We start from the raw sequence: 8862 nt of genomic DNA, 5'->3' as shown, positions 1-8862 counted from the left end.
CTGGTCAAATCAAACACCCATAAACCTGTCTGTCCATCATGATACAGGCTGTACTTGAGGACACAGAGATACTACACTTCCATGTGAGGCTCTCTGTTGAACCCTGGCTGTCACAGCAGAGATTAAAGGCATTTACAGCATCTCCTACCCAGACCATTCACAACTTGCAATCATTTATATCAAGATACCATAGAAGTCACCACCACCCTTTTCAGAAGCAGGCATTACAGAGAAGCAGCACTGCAGGCTCGAACTCCTTCTTCTGCAGGAATAGGATATTGCAAAGCCAAAACTATAAGCACAGCAACTCCACTGCTGAGATAAACTGAGAGCTGCAATTTCTCTTTGCTGCCAGGGTTTCATGAAGGTGGGAGTGATTTGTGGCATCCTAAGAAGGCAAAGTTTGTACAGTCACTGTTGAAGCATGTGGGAGTGAGCACCTATCTGTCTAACAGGCTGTCTGCTTTTCCTCTAGCCATTTTTGAGCCCTTTCACCAATTTCCAGCTAATTTGACAGAAAAGGAGCAGTCTCTGCAGCGCTTGAGCTCCAGCATGTTTTGTGAAGGAGGAAAGAGGAAGAGGGAGAAATATAAATGTCCCTGCTGAGGAAAAGCAGGTGTGTGGTTCCTGTCCTTATTAGACCCTAGGAGATCTACACGGGAGAAGCTGTGAACATCCCGAACACGGTAGAAGCTTCAGCAAGGTTTGTAGCGAATAGACACTGGAGACCCTAAAACAGAAACCAAAATCCTTTTAGATCAAGGTGCATCGCTGCCCATGGCAGGGGTTGGAACTGGATGATCTGAAGGTCCTTTCCAACCCAAACCGTTCTGTGATTCTATTGCTCTTTAATCCTTGCAGAGAGCAGGAGTCCCCAGCACTGATTGCAATGGATTGAGCAAGTCCTAAGTGTCCCCTCCTCGGCTGGCACTACAGGTTTATCATATCTCCTCTGGCTCTTCCGCTTCCCCTTTACAAGTCAGGACTGCTTTAATCTCATCCTGCCAGCACCTCCCTCTCCACGAGCACCCTCCACTCCTCGGCCTATCCCATCTTTATCACTGGAGTCTGGCAGGACAATGCGGGAGTGAATTTGCACTTGTATATCCTGCTGTTTGTTATGATGGCCTGGCCTGTTCCTCCTGCTGGAGAGTTTGTTTGAACTCTTACATTTCCAGCCAAGCCTTTGTAGATGAGCGAATCCATGTGTCCTGATCTCTTTATCCCCTTGGAGCGCTCCAAGCTTTCCTGGTCCTGCCCCAACCGTGGTGTCCAAGTCATGTTTGCTTCGTGAAGAGACAGGAAAGATCTGTGTCGTGTGCGTCTGCAAGGTCGGATTCTCAAACCCCATGGGTTTCCACATGTTATCCCAAGGTTTTTGGCTTCCTCTCTCCCAGTTTTCATTATTCTTCACTCTTTCTCCCACTCTGCAAATACACAAAGTACTGATCCACACGGACAAGCATCCCCATGTCATGCTGTTGAGAAGCTGTTAGGATTTGGGACACTAAACCAGATCATTTCACAAAGGGGGATAAGCAGAGGAACAAGCCAGTCCTTATTTGTCAGTAGGATGTTGACTCTTTCTATATATACCTACGGGTATAGAATATGTGAATAATCAAACAAAAGGAGCAGTTTCTTCAATCTACCCCCAGGTCTGCATGCATGGGTGGTTTGTGCCCCAATAGCCCCATTTCTCTGTCTTCCCTTAGGCTGTATTGCTAACACGTCTCCATTAGCTGGAGGAAACAAAGGAGGAGATGAGATAGGACCAGCATGAAAAAAAAACAAGCAGAAATCCTGAAACAAGCACATGTAGACAGAATAGACTCATCCTGATGGGACAGTTTTACTTGTGGAGAGGGATATTGTTCCTGGAGCGAGTCCAGAGGAGGCCACGGAGATGCTGCGAGGGCTGGAGCAGCTCTGCTCTGGAGCCAGGCTGAGAGAGCTGGGCTGGGTGAGCCTGGAGAAGAGAAGGCTCCTGAAGGGGAGACCTGAGAGCAGCTCCAGTGCCTGAAGGGGCTGCAGGAAAGCTGGAGAGGGGCTTGGGACAAGGGCCTGTAGGGACAGGTCAAGGGGAATGGCTTTAACCTGCCCGAGGGGAGACTGAGATGAGCTCTTAGGCAGAAGCTCTTCCCTGTGAGGGTGCTGAGGCACTGGCACAGGGTGCCCAGAGAAGCTGTGGCTGCCCCATCCCTGGCAGTGTTCAAGGCCAGGTTGGACACAGGGGCTTGGAGCAAGCTGCTCTAGTGGAAGGGGTCCCTGCCCGGGGCAGGGGGTTTGAGCTGGAGGAGCTTTAAGGTCCCTTCCAACCTAAACCAGGCTGGGATTCTGTGATTCCATATCAGGGTTTTCTGAAAGCCACATGAACACTATCCTATTCATAGAGTGGTCTCCTCTACTGGGAAAAAAGCAGCAGAAACCTTATTCACTTGCTGGGTGTTTCACTGAGGTGACCACGCTGCATTTCACTGTCCCTGAGATGTGAGAGATGTTCATTATCCCTTTCACTGAGCTGAAAAATGGCCATTTCTGCAACCAAAGCCTTTACCTACATCTGTCATTGCCTTAGAGCTGCTGTTCACGCTGTCAACCTAATGCTTTCTAACTGCCTGTAGACCACAGATCTCCATCCTTCCAGCAGAGTTGTATTTCCCTCTCAATGCAATGGCTCAGGGTGAAACCCTGCCCTTGTTAATGCACGTGAACCAGCACAAGGAATTGGAAGTCCATGGACCCTGGCCTGGCACAGGGTTGAACTTCAGTCAGCATCAGGCTTCTAGAGGTGATAAATCCCATCAGTTCCAGGAGGGATGGCTGCACACAGAAGTAAGATTCATAGCGTGTGGGCGCCGCTTATCCCCCAGCATGGATCACACACAAAAGCCTCCACAGCCTGCCACTGGAAGGATATTCTGTGATGCCCTATTCAATTCATGTCAGGCTGAACCACTGGGATTGGTCAGGGACTCAGGAGGGAAACACATGGGATGCTCATAGCCAGGGCAAAGCAAGAGGAGCACGTGCTTCCCAGAGGGACACACCATGCCTAACGTCTGCTTCCAGCACAGAGGATCATAGATCCCCCTTGGGTCGTCCCTTCCCACACCCTCACCCCATAGAGCTGAGACTTATGCTTTAGCATGAAAACGATGTTGCAGCATGGAAGGCCACATAGGGGCTTGGATGGGCAGTCTCTGTGTTGCACGCCAGCGGTGGAAAGCATCCTTGTAATGATACCCAGCTCTTGTTAAGCTGAAATATGTAGCAGGAATCTCTGTGGGGAAGCACCAATTTATCAGTCTAACTGGCTTGGAAATTCCTTTTGGGCAGGATCTCTCCCCCTCGAACATGTGCAGCACAGCCCCAGGAATGAGCAATGAACATGACATCTCTTTTATGTCCGCCGTGGCAGACATCCTATTCATAATAATAATAATAGCTTCCAAAACACACCCAGCCTGCCTAGATGTAAAATATGGATGGGAAACGCTACGAGACGTCTGTGCTGTTTAGCCTTGGGATGCCTGTCTCCTGCCTCAGTTTACTTCAGGGCTAATGGGTCGCATCTCTGAGGTGGTGTGATGTGTGAGCAGTAAGTTGTATAAACGCTGCAAGAGGGTGCAGCTGAAGGGGCCCCCATATAACTTGTTTTCTCTGGTGTCTAGCAAGGGTTATGCTCACTCCTCAGCCCATTCTTCCACCAAGCAGGATTTCTTTCTCTTACTTGCTTGGATTCACAAGGCATATTAGAAATTCCTCCTCTCTAACTGGCCACCATCCTTAATGGGTTTTGAAGAGATAAACAGACACAGGCATGTGCAGAACATGATGTGCAAGTTGGGCTTTCTTGGGGAGCCAAGTAGAAAGGAAGCCAGATGACTTCCACCCAAGCTGCGCTTAGAAAAGAAACCCTTGTGAAGGTGATCATGGTGGTGAGGACTGAGCGGGTGCGAGGGGAAACAGGCTGTGTTTGGGTAAATTCAAACAAACTGGGGTGAAATCAGCCAAAGGATTGCAGAGCCTCAGCCAAAGTGTTTGTATGCTGAGAGCAGAATGTGGCTTCAGAGGAATAAAGCTGCTACTGGTTGTTCAGGGTGAGTCACCCTGGGTACATCCATCCTGCAGCACTGGGATACTGAAATCACAGCAGGGCTGTGCTCTTTATAGACCAGAAAGTACAGATGGGACCATAAGGAAGAGGAGAAGCTAAAGCACCTTCTCTCTGTCAAGACCCCCATGCTGTCCCTGAGAGCAGTGGGGTTGAGTCCCACCTCCCAAGCTCAGATGGGGAGTGAGGGTTTAGTCAAAACACAAGAATTGGCCCTAAGAGATATCAAGACATTGAGAGATGGCAATGGGTGCCATAACAAGTCTCATCTGAGGTGTTCTTGGTGCTCCTTTTCGGGTGCTTGACATAAAGCCAAGAGGTTTTGTGTACCTGGGGCTGCAATGTGGGTACACTCATGCAAGGGAGGGATAGAGAAGACACAAATAGAGCTACAAATCCCATTGAAACCCATTTGGAAAGCCTACATTGGTGCTGAACCCCCCCCAGAGCATGGCCATCAAGGGGGTTAGGGAGCATTTAGCTACACAGTGTAGGTTGAGGAGAGGTCAGCTACAGGCATTTGCCGTATTGAAAAAGGATCTGCACCAGAAGGCAGGGCTGACTTGAGAGCTCCCCTCTGGGACCACTTGCAGCATGAACATAATTGCCTGAGCATTAAAGAAAATAGAGATCCATCTTTCCATGCAAGTGGGCCTGCTGCTGGGAAAGGGAAAGCTCAGGGAAACAGCAGAAGAAATACTGGTGCTGTGCAAAGCAGAGATAAATCCCACCAGCAAGGAGGGAGCAAAGTCGGAGAGCTTTGGGAAGCCTGAGCACATCAAATGAGCAGAGCATCCCCTGATGAGTGAGGGTGTCGGGGAAGTAGATCGATGGGCAAACGCTCCGAACAGTAGCATCCATCTCTCGTAATAAGGCAGTGAAACTGCTCTCGTTTCCTGTAACCTGATAACCCACCAGAGGAAGGGGGGAAAATACCTTTAAATGGTGATTATAATTCCCATCATGATGTTTCCTGACTAAGTGGCCCCCCAACATGGTGTTGTTATCAATCACAACTACTGCAGTAGCATCCTGAGGCTCCCATGCAGATCGGTACCTTCAAAGGGAGAGCTTTGCTGGCCTGAAGGACCTGCAGGACCTCTGTGGAAGTGAGTGAGGGCTCCACAGAGGTGAAATGAGTTGTTCAAGGCTTCACAGCTGGGAGTAAGACCAAACCCAACTGCTCTTTGGGCTGTGGGATTACGTGAGCATCACGCGATCGTAGCAGTGTCGGCTGGGAGGGACATGCACAAGTCTTTAGCACAACCTCCTGCTCAAAGCTGGACCACCACGGGCTTCCATTCAAGAAACAGTGGCTCACAAGTTGGCATAGTCACAGCAAACCGAAAGTGAAGATCTGATAAACATGGCCATCAAAGCTCTGTGTTATTGGATAATCTCATGAGCATCAAGCCAAGTGTTAGCAAGGCTGGACACCTCATGTCGTTTTTGGTTCCTCCCTATTGCTGCTAATGTGTGGCAGCAATAACAGTGCTCAGGGCTGGTTTTCACCTCCATGGTCATGACAGGCAGTGGTAGTGCTCCTTCTCTTCCTTCAGCAAAATGCATGTCTACGGCTATTGTTAGCATTGCTGCCATTTGTACTCCAGATGTATCTGTGTGGGCCAAGTGAACCCTGTGCTAGGTCCTATAAAAGCAAATCCTTCCTCAGAGAAGCATTGCATGGTGAGCAGCACCTCATTCCTATCCTGAAGGACCAGCCTCAGTTGTGCCCCATGCCTCCACAGCACCTCTGATCAGTGGTCCCCATGCAGCACCATGGCTTGACCCTCTCTCATTCATCTTCCCTCAATAAAGAAGTATGTTCAGGTGGGAACTTTCAATCACCTTTGATCGTATGAGTGCAAAAGAAGATGAGATCCAAGCTGTGTCCACCAACACGATTGGAAATGAGGATCTAGGGTGAGGCGTTCCTGCCCATGGCACGGGGGTTGGAACTGGTTGATCTTCAGGTCCTTTCCAACCCAAACCAGTCTGGGATTCAATGATTCTATGAGTTACAGAGACTGAGGTGCTGCAACGCAAAGCCTTGAGGCAGCAACCAACCTACCCAGGACATAATGACCTCCTCTGGACAGAAGAGATGCAAATATCCCACTGTGCCTGCAGCATTCATCTACCTGCCTCATTCCTTATGGGAGAGCTGGGCTGGGAGATCCCATTCCTGCCCTGCTTTTGCCTTCCCTAAGTGATGAATTCCTCAGAAGCAGGACCGGCAATCCCAGTCGTAAATCTATCTTCCATGGAGCACGGTGAGGCAAGCAGGAGGAGGGAAGATGTCGTGGGCGCTCCAGAATAACCATTAGCACAAAGCAAACCCCGTATCCCCCCTCAAAACAAGGAGGGACTGAAGGAAAGAGGTCCATAAAACTCCCCTTTTACGCCTCATATCACAGACACACAGGTCTGCCCAGCTTTGTGATTAATTAGGTAGGCAATGGGTGACTGCTTCAGACAATGTGCAGGAGCAGCTCATACAGCGAGCAGCACCGAGCCACCGGCCTGAGAACAGGCAGACCAAGAGCCCCACGTTGCTTTATGACGTTTCTGCTATTAAATCATCTCTTCTAGAGGCAGGGTTGTTTGAAGCCAGCTCACAGACGCAGGCAGGGTTGCCCAAGGCTGGTTTCTGCTCTGTAGCTGCCAACACGTCGTTCCCATCAGATCTACCTGGAGCAAAGGGAACTCCAGGCCCTGACACTGTTGGGTGCGTGTTCCCAAGGGCCAGCTTCCCATTGCTGCAAGTCCAACACCTTCCCTGGTTGACTCTGGACCCCGGAATAGATGTTTTCCTCTCTGATCCCACACTCCTGGCACCCCATTGTGTGTGACTTTGGGAAGCCAATCCCACTACCCTCTGGGTGCCTCGGGGAATAATTTGGAGCAGCAGCACAAAGAACCCACAACGACATTATCCCTCTTCTTAAAATGTGTCCAGACAAGAAACCACGCACAAATCACAACCTATGGATTACCATGAAATGATGGCGGCCATGGCAGTCCTGGGGTGGAGGTTGGACTTGATGATCTTAAAGGTCTTTTCCAACCTGGTTGATTCTATGATTGGATGATGGATGATACCTACTCTATTTGCCACGAGAGGGCACTTTTACATTAATTCTCACGGCCTTGGCTCTAGCATGGAGTCTGCTCGAATTCTGTTTGGGATCCAATATCCAACTCATTGAGGGGATTTATTTTGCAAGGAGAGGGTTGTGTTGAGTGTGTTTCTCGTTACATTAGAGGCGAGACCACAATAAGGGTGTAGTTGAGAGTTTTGGTATCAGTTCTATATGGAGAGAAGTAATAGCAAAGAAAACCCCAATGGGAGAGGATGCTACATGCAAAGAAACCTTCCTAAAGGAAACAGTTTTGTAGGGAATACTAACACAGAAGTGCAATGTCTTTCAATGCAGATGAGGGAGACACCTGCTTCTTCCCAACTTCCCTACCAAACACTGCATAAATTAGAATCTTGGGAACGGGACAGTGAGTTATGCTTGCTGCAGACACGAGTCATTCCTTTGCAAGCACCTCTCCAGCTGGAAGCTGCAGGACAGAATCCAGGCTGCTGCCTCGGAGCTGATTAAAAACCTTATTTCCCCTTCTTTCCTCTCCATCATGCAGTAGATGTGGAAAGCTGCAGACTCTGAGAGCATGCATAGCTCTGAAATTACCGCTATTCATCATGTCCAATTGGCTCTTGGACGAATCCCAACCGGTCAAGGAGTTCTGCAGCATAACAATAGGTGATTACCATTTACTCCAATTCATTTTGTCACAACAGCCTCCCAGCCTCTGCTGGGCTGTGATTTCCATTTGGTTTCCAGGAAAAGGACTGAAGATCCAAGCAATGAGACAGGTCTTTGATTCTCTAGGGAAGGTACCGCATGCATGGGCAAGAAATCAACTGTGCCTTGATTTCCAGTTAACAGACATGATCACTATCTTGCGGCTCAGGTTGGGAAGGGGGAGATAAATGTCTTTTTAACTAAACTCTGCAACTTTAGTCCGGAGAGGAAGGGAATGACAGACATGAGTTAGATCAGCCCTTGGAAAAAGAAAGCCTTTTTTCAGTCATCTTTACCCTCCCTCTTTTCATCTTAAGGATGCAACCATAGATATGAGACAGGACCTTTTTAAACACCATCAGCACTGTGACAAGGAGCAGTCAAATGCTGAGCAAACAGAGGAAAAGCTCATGGAAGAACAAGGATGATAAGAGGCTGAAGAAAATAGGGCTTGTGGAGAAAGACTCGTGGGGTGGTGACTCCTCAGCCTAGAGAAAAGAAGCCCACGGAGGGAACCTGGTGACTGCTTTGGCATCATTTGCAGCAGAGCACATTTAGGTTGGCTCCAAAGGAAACTGAGGAAGTCGATGGAAGAGAAACACTGAGAAAGTCTGGACTCATTCCTTCTGTGGGGTTTTATGAACTGGCATCATGGTCCTTGGTGTAGGCATTTAGACTAGGCGGGTCTTCAGCTTTCTTCTATCCCAAAGCTTCTTCCATGCACAAGATGGTGAAATTCCACATGCTCTGCTACAGAGGTCTCATAAAGAAAGGACTCTTTGTAGCTCCACAACCCAGACTTACATCACAAGGGCAAGCACAGTAGCAGGGAGACGTTCATCTTGAGTTCAGAACCAGCGCTGGTGGCCAAAGACATCCATTCACCCACATACATCCTACCTCTAAGCATCACTTTTTACAAGGCCCGGTTAT

The sequence above is a fragment of the Pezoporus occidentalis genome, unplaced genomic scaffold (genome assembly GCF_034315485.1).
Source record: "Pezoporus occidentalis ecotype Australia unplaced genomic scaffold, CSIRO_AGI_Poc_V1 ctg6, whole genome shotgun sequence".
NCBI classification, from domain to species: domain Eukaryota; kingdom Metazoa; phylum Chordata; class Aves; order Psittaciformes; family Psittacidae; genus Pezoporus; species Pezoporus occidentalis.
Note: the sequence above shows the minus strand (reverse complement) of the source record.